This window comes from Camponotus vicinus, unplaced genomic scaffold (assembly GCF_025532165.1).
Source record: "Camponotus vicinus isolate PSW18456_S1 unplaced genomic scaffold, iyCamVici1.0 SCAF_1, whole genome shotgun sequence".
Taxonomy (NCBI): domain Eukaryota; kingdom Metazoa; phylum Arthropoda; class Insecta; order Hymenoptera; family Formicidae; genus Camponotus; species Camponotus vicinus.
Window position 1 is genome coordinate 25168296 of NW_028141945.1, and position 18498 is coordinate 25186793.

Consider the following 18498-nt stretch of genomic DNA (forward strand, 5'->3'; position numbering starts at 1 on the left):
CAGCGCTGAAAGCGTAAAAAGGAACGCAGCCTATATATATGATAATAAAAAATAAAACTATTCAACATAAAAGTACTCTCTAAAAGTGAATCAGTGTATTATCACTGTAATCAGTGCTATACTTATAATCGCTTGTAATCAGTGAGTATTGACTGTTTTTCAGTGATAATACACTGATTCACTCTAGTGAAAGTAGTATATATACTACTTTCACTAGACTGAATCAGTATATTATCACTGAAAAACAGTCAATACTCACTGATATGGTTATAAGTACAGCACTGATTATAGTGATAATACAGTGATTCACTTTTAGAGAGTACGATTGTAAATTTTTATGTAAATTACACGAAAAATTATCGAAAGTATACGTATAATGATTACATAATAGTAATTAACATAATAGTAATTCATTAAATTAAAGTATTTGTTTCTGTAGTATATATTTTTGGAATATTCATAAAAGAGTAATTGTTTGTATTTTCATGTCAAAGAATCATTAATAAATTCGGAAAATTTTTATATAAAATGTAAAAATTTGATGCTAAATTAATGATTAAATATAAGCATTATAAAATTTGACGGACGCCTTCGTTACAGAATCGCGAGTCAATTATTATAAATTTAATGATATGCTTTCCGTTAACTTTATTTATTTATGAATTCCATATCGCGCGGAACTAAATATTCTTGAAATAAATTATTAAATTATGATTCCGCGTTCTCTTCGCGTCCTTATACAAGATTATCATTTTAACAGAAGAATTTTATCGCTGTTTCTCTCGTCAGATAATATTCCTAAATATTGCTAATTAAATATAAAGAAATGTCGAATAAGGGAGTGAAGATTCGATGTGATAAGTCAGCGATTAAATATTAGCTTCAAAAAATTTAACGATCACTTTCGATATTATAGAATCGCGAGTTAATTATTATGAATTTAATAATTTGTTTTTTCAGTTATATTTGTATTTACGAATTTTTTTTTTCGTATCGGAAAATATTCATAAATAAATTAATAAATTACCGTTGCGAAAACACCGTGTTTTTCTCACATTCTTTTTCGCGTTCTTAGACGAGATTGTCGTTTTAATAAAAGAGTTATCATTGTTTCTTCCGTTAAATAAACGTTAATGAAAGTTGCGTGGCTCGTACCGCCGAGGAGTCGAAACGATTTTCATCATAGAGAATTATTTCTCACCGGTTCTTGTGAGATCCATTCGCGACATCTAGTTCGGTGTCCTGTTAAAAATTGAGAATTTTTATTCTAAGATTGAAGGAACTAATCCCAGGATTTCCTGGCAATTTCCGAAAGCAATGATTTCGTAGTAATTCAACGACGATACGCTTCTTTAACGTCGAATTAATTTAAATAATATATATTTAGATGAGAGAAATGTATCTTTTCTTTTCTTCGTTAAAAATGTTCTATCATTATAAGGATTGGTATTATTATTGTCTATACAGGGTGACCCATTTTAACTTAGGCAGCCAAATAACTCGAAAAATAAGCAAGATAGAGAAAAATGTTTTAGACAAAAGTTGTATGGTTTCGAGGGGGCCATAAGATGATATCATAGGTTTGACCTTGAAGAGTCATTTGAAGGTCACGTGAAGGTCACTTCAATTTTTTTAAATGGAATACCCTATATATTTTTGTACATTCTTGTAGCTTATTTCGAGAGCTTTCCAAAACACTATAATTAAGTACCTTTCCGTTAAGTACTTTTTGAGTTATGATGCTTGAAATAATTTCTTAATTTTACATAAACCGTAAAATATCTTGTAAAATATTCATTTTTCGATTATCTTACCTTAATACTTTTATGTACAAAATAATGAGAGGAATCAATTGGTGTAAAGAAAACACATAGTTGTTTTTAAGAAAAAATATGGAATTGTTAATTGCAAATTACATATTTTTTCTTCGAAACAACTATGTGTTTTCTTTACACCAATTGATTCCTCTCATTATTTTGTACATAAAACTATTAAGGTAAGGTAATCGAAAAATGAATATTTTACAAGATATTTTACGGTTTATGTAAAATTAAGAAATTATTTCAAGCCTCATAACTCAAAAAGTACTTAACGAAAATGTACTTAATTATAGTGTTTTGGAAAGCTCTCGAGATGAGCTACAAGAATGTACAAAAATATATAGGATGTTCCATTTAAAAAAATTGAAGTGACCTTCACGTGACCTTCAAATGACTCTTCAAGGTCAAACCAATGATACCATCTTATGGCCCCCTCGAAACCATACAACTTTTGTCTAAAACATTTTTCTCTATCTTGCTTATTTTTCGAGTTATTTGGCTGCCTAAGTTAAAATGGGTCACCCTGTATATATAATGCCAGAAAGATTTAATAGTAGATTAAATATGGATATGGCGTTGTGTATAAATTTTAATTTTTCAAGTAATTTCGTATTGTAATTAATTTGTATAATTTTTTTGATAAAAATGATTACGAACGAATATATTTTTAATTAATATAATTTGTCTCTTTTGAAAAATTATTTCTAGGTGCTGGGGATATTAACATTAATTTTTAGTTTCTTTTAAGAAACTATTTGCAGGTATTAGACATCCATCGCCATTTTGAAATATTAGTTTTTAGGTATATACCATTTTATATATATATGTATAATAAAATACATGCACAAATTCACGTATCCAAAATATTTTTATAATTTTTAATAATGTTATATATTATATATACGCGAAATTATACATGAATACATAAAATGTGCGAATAATTAAAAATTTCGAGACAAATCGAAAGGGTACTCCTATATCAGTAAGATATTGATTAAAAGAAAAGAAATTATTAATTTCAACGTTATAAGAATAAGAATCTAAAGAATTAATCTAGAATTAATTGATTTATTTTATTTTGCACATTGTTCGAATTGAAATTTTTTAAATCTTGCTGATATTGGGTTTGATTCGTCTCGCGCGCGCGAACGGTATCCCAAATTATATGTGTTCACACATTTAACACAAACTCCAATAATGCATGTATTTTATTATTTATAAATATAATCGTTCGTAATCATATTTCAATAAATAAGGTCGTTATATCTATTTAATTTTCAATAAAGAAATATATTTCTTAATAATGGAAAAACATATTTTTTGATATCAATTTCGTGAATTGAAGATAATGACGAGGGATAATTGTCGTTGATTTATTACTGAAATCATTGCTATCGGGAATAGTCCGGAAGATCCAAGATTCGTTCCCTCCTTCAGTGAAGTTCCCGACGTTCAATGGATCACTTAACTTTTCTTCGCAGATTGATCTTGCGAAATCTGATATAGAAACAAGATATTAATCGTTCTCCATTTTTAAGATCGCTCCTGTTTTTATCGGATTACCGGTATGTCACTTGCGTATCTGCAATTGAATATTTTGAATATTATCGATTTATTTATTCGTCGCGTTTTAGCGCGAATTTTAAATCACGATTTATCTTATAAAAATTCGCAAGTAAATCGGTTGGTGAATTGCATATTCACAAACATTACAGACCTCAAATGTTTGTCGAAATATTTTCGATTTTCTATATTTACGTGATAATAATTATATCGTGCACTATTGAGAGCTTCGATTATTATATTACAAAAATTATACGTATCGCGATCAAATATTCCGCATATTATGGACTTATTTATTCGTCGCGTTTTCTCGTAAATTCGAGTCGCGATTCATCTTATAAAGATTCGCAATTGACTCGGACAGTGAGTACTGTATTCGTAAATATTACAGACATCAAATTGTTTGTCAAAATATCTTCGCATTTATGTGATAATTATATCGCGCGCGATTATAATGTCTATTGAGTCGCTACGATTATAATTATTATATTATAAAAGGTATACATATCCCAATCGGATATTCCGAATATTATCGATTTATTTATTCGTCGCGTTTTCTCGGGAATTTTAAATCGCGATTTATCTTATAATTTAATCGTTGACTTATACATTGAAGCTTTATTTATCTTTCCACGTCTTTGAATATTGTTTATAATAGTTCGTGCAAAATGCTGGTAGTGCAAATATTTTCTTCTATAATTTAAAAGACGATCGATAACTTTATTAATGATTGTTTTAAACGTGATTCTTTACATTATTTAAATTTGATTAAACTCTATAATTACATCGATTATTAGAGGGACTTTGAAAATCATTAGTTCCGTTATTTTCTATTAAATGTGGCCACAACGCGATTTTTAATTATATTTTAAAACTTATAGAGCTCATTTCATCTTATTCACCTAATCATGGGCGAAATAGGATATGTATTTTATTCTCAATCGTGAAATTCATATAAAGTCGCGTATTAATCACAAATAAATCGGACAGTGAATTTTATGTTCATAAACAATACGGATCACAAATGTTTGCCAAAATATCTTCGTCTGTCATCATTTGTGCGATAATAATTATATCGCACGCGTGTCTATTGATGGTTTCGATTATCATATTATAAAAGTTATGCGTATCTCGCAATCGAATATTCTGATTATTGTCGATTTATTTATTCGTCGCGTTTTCTCGCGAATTTTAAATCGCGATTTATTTAGTAATTTAATTGTTGATTTCGAAGTTTATTCTATCATTTTATTTTGAATATTTCCTTTGATAATTTATACAAAATGCGCCAGTAATGCAAATACTTTCTTTTACAATCGAAGAAACGATCAATAATTTTATTAATGACTCTTTTGATCATGATTATATACGTATTAAAACTTATTAAATTCTATTATTGCATATCTATTATTAATAATAAATATCGCGTAATTTATCTTCGCTGATCAGTCTCGTCTGGAGATTCTAAATTTCGTCTAAATTTCGAATTATATTTTATATCAAATTTGTATTATATTTTGTCATATATTTTGGGTAATTATGCAGATATACGGAGCCACTTCCGATTTCAATAATTTTCACATATGTTGTCAAGGTCAACACTCTGAATAATGTTATAAAGATTTTAGCCCGCGCTCGTTGTTTATTTAAAAATTATTAACAAAAGAATTTCACAATTTTAATGCTTTTTATCTCCGAAAATATTGATTTGAGAAAAAAAATTTTAAGCAAAAAATAAAGCCGCTGAAAAACTACAAAAAAAGTTGTATGCATTTTTTCCATAAACCTACTATTTTAGCTGTTATATAAAAAAATAATAATTTTAAATACATTTAAGACAATTTAAATTTATATAGAATTTAATACAATTTAATACAATTAAAAATTATCACAAATGTATGTGTACACACACACACATGCGCGCGCGCGGGGAGTGCAAGGGGGGCCTTTGGCCCTCCTCCCGCAACCACCCCGCCGGTAGGCAAGATGGACCTCGCTTTATAACTTACAGCATATATCCATTGTGATTTAACTCTTCGCAATGCGTCCCCTACCGGCGGGGAGGTTGCGGGAGGGGGGTCGAAGGCCCCCCTTGCACCCTCCGCGCGTGTGTGTGTGTGTGTGTTTGTGTACACATACATTTGTGATATTTTTTAATTGTATTAAATGTATTTAAAATAAAGAATAATAATTTTAGGAAGTAGCATAAATGTTTATCTATTGTAATTTATAATTCATTTATATTTTCATTGATAGGATACATAGCAGCCATTATTCGAATGAAAGCATCTAATCGGTTTATCGGTTATGTAAAATTAAGAAAATTTACTAAAATTTGGTGGATCACGTCATATAATCATTCTATGACGTAAAATTGTGTTCTATTCATTAAACTCTTTTGGTTAATAATTTATTAATAAACAACGAGCGCGGGCTAAAATCTTTATACCATTACTCAGAGTGTTGACCTTGACAACATATGTGAAAATTATTGAAATCGGAAGTGGCTCCGTATATCTGCATAATTACCATATTTTGTAATATATATATTTGTAATGTAATTATTTTTATGTTAATTAATAATTTAATATGTTTATGTTAGTATGTTTATGTTAATATTTTTTATGTTAGTTAATAATTTAATTTGTAATTTATTTTGTAATGTTTTTTTTATGTAATTGCAAATTAATTGTAATTTACGTTGCATATATTATATTGTAATTATGTAATATATATTTTATATGTGTATTATATTTTCTGTTTGGAAACTCTGTATTAAAAGAAAATAAAAGTAAAATAAAAAAGAAATAAAAAAAAATTTTTCCTCCTCGATGTTTCTCTACCTTAACGAAGGCATTTGCCAGGTGGGGAGGTTTGAGTACTCTCGTGAACCTATGCCGGCGGTAATGTACGCCGATATTCATATAGATTATTCTTGTATTTAACATCATTTTAAGTATGATCTTAGATTGCTTTTTAAGATTCCGTTTAGTTAGTAAAATAATTATATTCCAACTTACTTAAGACGATCTTAAATATAAGAGTGAATTATGAATATCGGCCGTAGTTACTAGTAGGGTCAGTCATGCCGGACAAGTCGAAGGGGAAGAGACTAATAGAAATACCAAAATTATATAAATATATATTATATTATCTTAATATTTTTGAATAAAATGAAAGAAAAAGAGACAATAATCGAGAAAATAGAAAAAGGCAACTACAGTGATTTGAATATCTATACCTGAGAACAAAGTATTCCAATGTACTCCATAGGAAGGAATAATCATGACAACTGGATGGTAATCTTTATGATGTTAACACAAATGAATACAATAAATCATAATAATCCAAGAACTCGAAGAAGAGAATATATTGGATAGAAATGTATAGTGATTGGAAATGATTAGAAACTAAAAGACAGTATGCATACAACCTATTTATTAATAGTAATACTATTTTGTAATTATATTAAATTTTAAATTAATATTAATAATATTAAATTTTAAATTAATTATATTAAATTTTATAATTTAGTACATTGTATTATATAAAGTATTAAGCATAAAAATGTTATGCTGGTATGAAAATCATAATAAAAATATATAAAGATAATGTTAGCTATATTAAAATGGAACATATAAATTCTTTATATTTTATATAAAGGAAGAGACTTAAAATATTTTACAACATCTATATTTTTCGAGTTTTAATTATAAAGACTTTAGAAGAATCAGTGATTAATTTGACAAATTCTATACATGTATTAATAATTATAATAAATTTATAAATAATTAAAAAAGATTGATAAATATCAAAGATCAATTTATTACTAATTAAGAAGATTGATAGAAATACGGTTAAAAATGTTTTTATCCCACAGCAGGCATTTTGTGTTTTGTAAATAAAAAGATATAAATATGACGATAAATATAGAAAAATATTTATTTTATCTTTGAATATTACAGTATTTTTCGCGATTGAATAATTTACTATCAATTTACATACATAAGTATCTTGTTCTACAGCACTGGTGCTACCGGCATTTTGTGCACATAGCACGGAACAAAACCAGAAATTGTGCACATTATATATTACTCTCCGAGAATATTCATGGACTTTGGCTTTGTAGTTCATGTCCACGTTTTCAAGTCCATAGAGGGAGTATCTCTTTCAGGGATCATCTAAAAGCAGGCCATGACATCTCTCAGTCTTTTCTCTGGCGACACAGAGGACACCATGGACGTAAAAACGCCTTGGTAGAAAAGCAGAAAACAGAAAAGCAGGAGCCAATCACAGAAGAGCAGAATGCACTGTTTACTACCAGTACGAATTGTGATTGGCTTCTAATTTTCTATTTCCCGCTTTTCTGCTAAGGTCTGAATGCGCCCTAAGAAATACATGGATGGAGCATAAGCTCTCTTAGACGCGAGGTGTCGAAATCTGAAGGGTGGAATGGGAACTGAAGAGCTTTTCGCGAGCCGAGAGAGAATACTCATCAGGGCTAGATGTCTCATTTCATCCTTTTAGATCTGCTTGTACTCTGCAAAATGTGCACATGTGCGTAGATGCGTGTGAGTGAGACACTTAGCCCTGAAAATCTATCTCAGGCCCGTTATTCGCTTATGTACATACATACAATGACAGTTTCCAATCCAGTTTATATATAGTTCAGTGGATTGAAATAAAAAAATTATATCAATATTGATAATATTTAAATTAGCAAAAAGAAAAAATGGTGCCAACAGTACATGGTGTTCCCAAGCGGTCACCCATCTAAGTACTGACCATGCCCAATGTTGCTTAACTTCAGTGATCGGACGAAAACTGGTGTGTGTGTATAAGTTGTTTATTGAATGCCCATTTCAGTTACAATAATTTTTTAGAAACCAATAAACGAGTTTTTACATTTCATCTTTTAAATGTCACTGTGGTCTCCGAGGAGAATCTCTTAGGACTTATTAGTTATTTATTATAATTGTTCTATGGTCGGTATGGTAGTTATTTTTATTATCGAGGTGATTCGCGGACGGATCTTTACAGGTTGGTATTATGTAATGTTTATCCAGAGAAAAAGGCGCAGGAAAAAACTTCGGAGATCTGTTTTACGCTGTTATAACATAGTATAAACTAAAATAGTTAAAAAAGAGAAACAAAACAACGCAAATTATCAGTCTATGTAGACATTATTCTATCCGCTATTCTTTTATATACTTAGGCACTAACAGTTTTGTAAATATCCTTAGAGGTTATAATATGTACATTGGACGGGAATACTGTTATACTGACTTATTATTACGACTTGTAAATTTTATTAGTCTAAAAGGTTAGCTTACATTAACTTATATACATTACTAGTAGCATAAGACTAGTGGTCTGCAAAAGGGATGGCGAGGAGGAGGGCAGGGGAATAAACCCCCCCTCCCCCTCCTTACAGCACCACAGCTCGGTGCTGGAAGATGCGAGGGAGCCACAGCTCCCTCAAGTCCGCATAAACGGAGTAGGAGTACAGGGGGGGAGATTCAATTCCCCTCCCTAGGAACGCACGGGGCCACCTTAGGATGGCGCCCAAGTACGATTCCCTCTAGGCCTGGTCGCCGAAGACGGGGGCCCAAGGCGACCAGTAAATAGGCCTACGAGGAAGGTGGGTGGACGGCGTGGCCCCGTCTGCCCACACTGAGGAAGGAAAGCGGGGAGCGGCCAACAAAGCCCTCCCCGGGAAGGAGGCCCGGCAGTAGCACCCAAGTTTGCCGGGCCCTAAGCGCGGAGGGGAGACACAGTTGGGGATGCCGATGTAATGCAACGGCAGTTCCGGGTTCCCGCCTGCTCCTCCAACGCGTGGAAGGCCACCCCAGTGGTTTTAGCGGGTAAACTGGCGGGCCAACACTTGGCGCTGCCGGGAGTCCCGCATAATCCTCGCTCCTCCCCCGGGGACGAGGGTATGCATCAAGCATTTCCACTGGGTTACCAAAAAAAAAAAAAAAAGTGGTCTGCGCTTTGGTACATTGTCATTAATATATATATATTTATTTGTTTGTGTGTTTTAATGGATTTTTCCTTACTTTGCACTAATCATAGGAAAGAGAAAGAAAGAAGGAAAGGAAGGAAGGCTACTTATCTCTTTCGAGCCACCAGTATTTGGAATTTTCACGGTGTTTATCCTGTATATCTCTTTCTGGAAGGTCCATGCAATAACGTAATTCAATCTTATCTCTTAAGCAGTTTACATTTGCCGGATATTTTATGGTTTTTATATTTTTATGTCTAGGTATGTGATAAATGGTTGGGATACCATTTATGTCTTGTATATAGCCATTAGCGTCTAAATATGGGAAAGCTTCAGGAGGGATAAAGCCAGAGGTTAATGTTTTTGCGTGGTACTCTGGGTGTGGATATAATGCACCAAAGATTAAGCTATTGTGTTTAATGAGGCTTGCATTTGCAAAATGGTCTCGTGTGAGTTTTATTATAAAATTGTGTCTATTCTTGGAATATCTGCTTTATCATATATCTTTTTGTTACTGTAATGTTTGCAGTAATCATGTTCTGGGTTTGCGAACATTCTCAGGCAAACTCTTAAGCATTTACGTTCAAACTGTCTGACTTTTTCCAATTGTGAGGCACTGACGTTATACCACACAGGGCATCCATATGTAATAATAGGTCTAATTAGAGGTAAGTAACATACATATTATTTTTATTTTTGTATTTAATATTTTTGAGTAAAAGAGTCTTTTTTGTTGAAAGAAGGCTTTTTTTGCTTTTGTTAATTGTGTTTCTATATGTTTGTTGAACTTTAGCTTTTCGTCTAAATAAACTCCTAGATATCTTACACAACTCATGTGTGGTATAATCTCATTTCCATCTTTTATGGAGAATGTTTTATAATTCTTTCATACGTTTTTGTTCGCATATTCTAGGTTCTATCTGAATAAAATGGTTTCACATTTGTTTATTTTTATTTTCAGCTTCCACGATTTATAATATGTATTGATTCTTTCGAATCCATCTTGAAGCTTGCATTGTATTCGTGAGGGCCATGAATCCTCGTGATAAATTATTAAGTCGTCTGCAAAGGCGATGGATTTTATGGGGCAGACCGAATTTGTATTGCAAAATTTCAGCACGTAACATGTGTATATATTGAAAAGAATGAGAGAGTTTACTAAGCCCTGTTGCAATCCATTTGTTATAACGAAGTCATTTGAAGAAGTAAGCTTTCCTATGGCGGTCACGAAGGATCTTTCACTTATCATGCTCCAGATTAATTCTATCATGTGATCGGGGAATTTGTTTTGACTAGGCTTGACAATGAGGCCTGATAGCCAGACCGAATCAAACGCTTTTTCTAAATCTATGAGACAGGCGCCTACGCACTTCTTGTCATTTATGGCCCAACAGATGTCTGAGGTAAGTTTATTAATAGCGTGTAAAGTGGAGTGTTTGGATCTGAAGCCGAATTGATTTTCGGGTAAGACGTTTTTTTCCGAGCACTCTGCTAATATCGCGTCATTTATTATCATTTCATATACTTTACTTATATTCGGGAGTAGACTTATGGGTCTATAATTTATTGGGTTTGTGTCTTCTTTATTTCTTTTTAGGATCGGTACTACTAAGGCTTTTTTCCAGTGCAGTGGAAAATATCTATTGTTTAATAAATTGTTAAAGAGGATCGCATAAGCTCGTATCATGGCTGAAGGTAAGTGTTTGAGTACTATATTTGGTATTTCGCCTATACCTGATGATTTTTTGTTATTAAGATGTCTAAATTTTTTTTCTAAAGAGAAAACATTAGTAAAGTAGCTTTTTGGTCCTTCTTCTGTTGATGGGTTGTCAGAAGTGTTATTTTCGTTGAATGTGCATATTACTTCGTTATTTTTACGCTTTATTTCTGCTGTGTTAACTAATTCGCGCGCTTTGTTTTCTATTATCTCTTCAAACCTAATATTGCTCGTCCTCTTTTCGTTATTTATGTTTACAAGAAAAGCACCAATTACATTAAGTTTATCTTCAATGTTGCTGACTATAGTTTCATTATTTTCATTTATGGATATATTCCCGGTATTTATATTATATTTGTCTAAAATATGCTTACTCTCGCGCGGGATTTTGAGCTGTGATATTTCGGCTATGTTCTTTTTCCGGAATATTGAATTTACTTGCGGGAACATTGACGCGGAGTTATTAACAGGGATGTTGCGAATCTTTTCCTCCCAGTATTTGTTTACCGAGCTCGCGAAGTCTACTTTCAGTCTATTCTTGACATCTCTCAACAGATTTTTTAGCATTCTAATCGCGTTTTCATTTGCATTGGGCCATTCTCTCTGTTTTTTATGTAGTTGTGTTAGTATATGACTTTTAAGTTTTTGTAAGTTTATGATATTTGAGTTTAGATAGGTATCTATTCCGTCTTTAGGTTTTATTTTTGAAATAACTTTTCTGATTCCTTCATTAATAATTTAATATTATCTATTTGTTTTAAGTATTCTGTTGTTTCTTGTATAGTTAAGTTTTTGTCATTGGGGATGTCGAGTTTAAAATCTTGTTTTAATGTGTTAGCGAATTTTTCCCAGTCTGTCATTCTATAATTGTATTTTTGTGTTGCAGTGTTATTTGTGAACGGTATTTGTGTGTCTTCTGTAAAAGAGACATGTGCAAGAATCGCGTTGTGATCGCTATCATATGGGACGCTTGGTAGTTTGAAGGAGTCTACTGTGTTATTGAAATCTATCCGTACGTCTGCTATTATGATATCAAGATGTGATTCTCCTAAAGGATAGGAGGGAAACTGCGTACAATACAGTTTGCTTCGATATTGGAATTCATTGTTCGCTAACCATTTATTCAGAGACACTCCTCTAGGATTATTTTCTTTATTTAACCAGTTGGTGTGCTTAGCGTTTAGGTCGCCTGCAATAATATAATAGTTTTCTTCTCTTTCTAGTTGGAGTTGCCCGAATAAATTATTGAGCTCTGGGATAAATTCTTTTTTATTACCGCAAGGCGCGTAGGCTGCTATTAGGAATAGGTATGTATTAGTTTTTAATTTTATTTTTATAATAGTATTTTCTAAGAAGGGTTTTGTTTGAGGCGTGTATATATGTACTTTCTTTTGGTCTATATTTTTTTTTATTATTATTGCTGTTCCGCCTCCTTGTCTATCGCTTCTATCATTTCTTATTATGTTGTAATTTTTAAAGTTTACCACGTGATTTTGTTTTAGTTTTGTTTCAGAGAGTAAAGCTACGTCTGGCTTTTGTGTCTTTAGTATGTTTGTTATCGAAGATCTTTTTTGGTTTGTTACGATTGAGTTTACATTAATTACAAGTAATTTAAGTTTGGGTAAGTTTTTTTATTTTGATTAAAGTTAGTCATTATTTTGGCATATAGAGTCGATTATATTTAAAACGTAATCTGTTTTTTTTCCGCTTTTTCAACTAGCTGTGTAAGATTGTTTATTTGTTACTGTTGCTTTTATAGAAGTGTCATTACTTGAGTTTTGAACATGTTTATGATACCATTGATACTAGACGCTAAGGGTGCATTTGGAGATGTGTTTTCGTGTGGTGCAGGGTTTCGTTCTGCAGGTGAGGATGTTGTGTTATTATTCTTTACTACGTCTGCGAAATTGATATTTTTCTTTACGTAGTTGTTTAGATTTATTATCTTTCTTTCTCTTTTCTCTTGTAGCTCTATTTTCTTTTCTTGTGCTTTTTTTTCAGGTTAAGGAGTATTGGACAACCACGATAGGATGCGGGATGGCCGTAACTTTGACAATTTGCGCAATATAATTTGGTCTTATCCTGTATGCTATTTGGAGATAATTTGCACTCTCCTGGGTCATGCGGATCATTGCATTTTACGCATCTATATTTGAGGTTGCAGTTGGATGCTACGTGCCCTAATCGTTGACACCTTTTACATTGTATAATGTCTTTGTTTTTTAATTTATCCCACGATATAACGTGGTGACATAGTCTATTTATTTTGAGAAGATTTTGTATTTTACTTCCTGCCTCCAACTGCACTAAAAAGATAGATAATGGGATATTCTCACTTACGGATCTTTTTATCTTAAAGAGAGTAATTTTATGAAAGTCTATACCTTCGACCTTTAGCGATTTTAATTCACTTAGAATTACCTGCGGATCATACGAGTGATGTAATCCCTTTAGTAGTACTGAGATAGCTTTATCTTTTTTTGGTGTGAAAGTATAAAAACACGTATATACCGATTCTAATAATTTTTTAGCTTTATGGAAATCTGTTAGCGAGAACATCTGTAATATATGTTTATTATTATTTATACGCTTAATTGTAAAATTTGCCTGTTTTATTTGGCTAGTTATAAGCCGTTCTGTGTCCTTTGGGCTTTGATAAATGATGTTGAGCGGAGGTGGCTTTTCTTCCATCTTTTGATCCTTTCCTTTAGGCCGATCCTTGTCGTCTTCTTTGGATATTGTTATATTAGAAGGCCCTGGATGGACGTTTATTCCTTTTTGTGTTGTGTTGTCGTGGAAGGGTTTATCCTGGGTGCTGGAGGCTTCAGTAATCGGATGAGTCCGTCTATTCCGATTTTTTAACTCGGCTACGATGCTGCTATTGTCGTTAGCATCTGAATCTGTTTAGATCTGTAATTTCATTAAGAGGTGTGTATTTATCCCTCGTTAGTACGTTATAGGTTGGCGTATCCTCGATTTGGGAGTCGATTTGTGGTTGTACGTCCTCTTTCAGGGGTGTATTATTAATCGGTATAGTGCTTTTTATGGGCTGTAGGTTTTCTTTGTTCGAGTCATCTACATGTTGACTTTTCTTCATCTTGACTAAAGTAAGATTTGGATGCAGATTCCTACTCTTTTGTTTCTTTATTAGTTGCTGATGCAACTTTTCTAGCGAGGCACTGTTTATATTTGTTGCCTTATACTTTACTGTATAAAGCTGGTTGTTTATAATGGACTTTCTTAGCAACGAGGTTATGTCACCTGCGTCGATCGTACTGGATTTCTTAGTGGTGCTAATCTTTTCACCACATAACGTATTTAGTGTCTTTTCTGTAATGGGAGACAGTTTTTTATATTGTCTTGCAATATTTCTTTATAAATTGTAGATTTATTTTTATGATTTTAGCGGATAATCGATTTCGTTAGTAGTACGACTGAACTTAGCGGCACGACGACGAGAACTGGTGTTTTACAACGTGGTATGACCGTTGCCAATAATGAGCCTTTCGGTTGTTGGAGATATAATTTTTTAATTTTTACAACGTATTTTGTAAATTTTTAAACACACTGAATGCAATTATTTATCAATTTTCAAACGCTGCGAATGCTGTTATTTATCACCATTTTTCACAAAATATACAATCTATTGACTCAATAGTAATCACATAAGAAAATAATGTAGCATATAAGGGTTGGAATAAAAAAATTATATCAATATTGATAATATTTAAATTAGCAAAAAGAAAAGATGGTGCCAACAGTACATGGTGTTCCCAAGCGGTCACCCATCTAAGTACTGACCATGCCCAACGTTGCTTAACTTCAGTGATCGGACGAGAACTGGTGTTTTCCAACGTGATATGACCGTTGCCGTTAATGAGCCTTTCGGTTGTTGAAGATATAATTTTTAAATTTTTAGAACGTATTTTATAAATTTTTAAACATATAGAACGCAGTTATTTATAAAATTTTCAAACGTTACGTATGCTGTTATTTATATGTATTGTTTTCCGTACCTAACCCTTTCGTACCTCCGGGACATACATATATGTCCCACCGACGAAAAAATCATAACTTTTAAACAAATAATCCTATCGACTTTTTCCTTGGCTTGTTTTAAAGAAGAAAGTTCAAGCTATATATGTAAAGAAATCGCGCACTTTGAGAAATGTAATGTTTACAATAAAATATAATTATCTAAACTTTTGCAAATAATCAAACTTTTAGAAAATTAAGATTATCCGTATATTAATCAAAAAAGAATTATAGAATTATATTATTAATAATATAGAATATCGTAGAATTTATGCTAATTATAAACTAAAAGTTTTATTTTATGATTACAATTTTATTAGGATAAATATTATAATATTTCTTATGTGTAATCAATGTAAGACGCGTGCGACGAGCATCCAAGTCTCGCGACAGATGCGCGGCTTGCAAAAAAAGTGTATAACAATGCTACGATTCGAACGTGTGTGTGTGTATTCAGGAAAAAACATAATATATATATATATTTTAAATATATATATTTTAATATATATATTTAAAAAAATAAAATCTAAGCTCATATTTTAAATATATTTATATTTGAGCTTTTTATAGTCGCCATCCTGAATCCGCCATTTTGAATTTACATTTTGATGATAAATTTGTAATCAGTACCCCCAAAAACCTATAAAATTGTCTTCATATGAAACACATCTCTTTTGGGAAAGCCGGAGGTACGAAAGGGTTAAAGTAGTATTTGCCTACAAGTGGGCAAATTTGGAAATGATAACATATAACTTTTTTGGCACAATTTGGTGGCTCTAATCAGGCCTAATTCGGTCTCCTGGTTCTATTCTTCATAATTGTGGCTATTTGCTAGTTCTTCGCTTTGTGAGATATAACTACGATAACATATATTACATTGTATATGTCATATTAAAAGAAAATTGTAATTTGCCGATAATATTCTTATTTAGCACCTGTAATCAATTTTATTGCATTTATATAATATTATTTATATAATATTATTTATATAATATAAATAAGTATAAATCTTGTTCGGTTTTTGCTATCAATTTGCCATCAGATTACGTGCGCAGATTCTCGGTTTCTGCCGACCATCAGTTGTCAGATTATGTTTTACTCTGTCGCCAGAACACAAGCTTAATGCAGACACAAATAGCTATGATTCTGATGTGAAATTCTGGTCGAATCTGCTGTCAATCTATTGACATTTTGCTTAGTGGGAATATAAGTGAAAGAAACCTTCAGTCTATTTTCTAACGACAATATCGTTATTGTTACGTAGCGAATTCCCATACAGCACAAAATATTACAGCAATATTAATAATTAATATTGTGATAACATTGCAATATTGCCGCAATATTACTACAGTGCTCGGTACTGTATGGGTTAATTGTCACTTGCACTAACGATACTATTAACAAGACTAATCGAAATGTCCGCGATTCCAACATTCAATAACTTTATTTAATAAATTTGTTACTAATTATTGATTGTCTTTGAATTTTCTTGCGTACATAATATCTCCGCTTGATTTTATAGCTGGATCTTTTAATATTTTTGTTTTATTATAATTTTATTTATTTAAAAAAATAGATTATAGAAAATAGATTAAAAAATAGATTATATTGCAAATACCAGTTAGGATTAAATTATAAAATCTAGGTTCCCCTCATCCTGATTGATGACTCCCGAACCATTGTAACATCAGCGGAAACTATGTATATCACACACACACACACACACACACACACACACACACACACACACACACACACACACACACACACACTAAGGATCATATTCGGAAATCGATAATTTTTATAAATGTATATATATATATATATATATATATATATATATATATATATATAAATTGATTCTTAAATTATTTTGAGAGAACTATATATATATAGTATGTATTACACAACAAAATGCATAAGGAAAAATGTATAAAAAAAATAATCTGTCATCTAACTTTTAATTATAAATCAAATATTAAATTATTAATGAAACTAAAATTAATATAAAATTGATGAAACTAAAAATGTAATGTAAAATTATATAATATATAAAATTATAAAATTATATAATATATAAAAATATAAAATTATATAATATTACAATCTTTCTCTCTCTTTTACTTTAGTCAAAAATATTAAAAAAATAACTAATAAAAAAAGAAAGAAACATTTTATCTCATGTTTGTACTGTTCACTAATATTCCTTTTTCCATAAGTACATACATCTTTTCCCATAAGTTTCATTATCTTGTTTACGTGAGGGATTGGCCAACTATATATAATTTTCATATTAGAACTATGCATGATAACTAGATATTTATTAAATATCTATTAAATAGTTATTTTCAAAACAATTTATTTAATGAAAGAACATTTTTCATTTGATATCACCGAAGCAATGACTGAAAGTAAAATAAGTAGATTAGATAATATGTGAATAATTTCGATCCACACATATTCAATTTAGAAAAACAGTTCCATTGTGCAATAGCAATCGTCACATCAGAAATGGTTCAATTATACAAGAAAATTTTATTCGGAGAGCGAATTGTGTATACAAAGAAAGTCTACATTTTGAAATATGCTTTAAAACATTTAATTGATCCTTTTTAGAGTCAAAAAAATTCTTAGAACGTTAGAACAATAATTTTGATCCAAAATTATTCACATGTTATCTAACTTATTTATTTTACTTTCAGTCATCATTGCTTCGGTAATATCAAATAGAAAATGTTTTTTCATTAAATAAGTTGTTTTAAAAATAGCGATATTTACTTATCATACATAGTTCTTATAAAATCTGTAGCAAAATAATAAAGTAGCGTATATTAAGCTGTCTGAATCAGGAATCTTACTCTATACAGTTTCACAATAAATTAAAGGAATACTTTCCCAAGTACGGTAAATACGTCAACATATACTTGACGGGTGTAAATTATTACGAGGATCGTCAAGCGCTGGTTCAGCTGGTGGACATTCTCATGCAAAATCCGTACATCAATAATCATACTCTCGATCCATGGTTTATGGCGTACCAAAAATGGTTGAACAATACCGGCAAAGCACAATATATTGAGGACAAAGATGAGTATTACAATATTCTCACGGAATATCTCTTGTTCACGGTAAAGGGCCAAGCATATATCCAGGATATGAAATTCAGCAAATTACCGTTTAATGACTATAATATCACAACATCGCAGATTCCAGTGCAACATATCCCCATAAGCACGACGTCCGATCAAATAAAGGCTCAAACAGTTTGTTCGACCAGAATCATTCACGTTCTTGTAAAGTGTATCACGGGGTAAATAAGTTACGTTCTTCCAGATGGCACATCCATTCAAGAGTCTGGA

General features: G+C 31.4%; 1 non-coding gene and 1 pseudogene across 1 annotated transcript; both read right to left on the minus strand.

Annotated features, from left to right (window-relative positions):
• LOC145961836 (proto-oncogene tyrosine-protein kinase ROS-like) overlaps positions 1-18498 on the minus strand; it is a 155887-nt pseudogene that overhangs the window by 87141 nt on the left and 50248 nt on the right.
• LOC145959902 (5S ribosomal RNA) lies at positions 14857-14976 on the minus strand. Its single transcript, XR_014435220.1, has one exon. It is a non-coding gene; the product is annotated as a 5S ribosomal RNA (ribosomal RNA).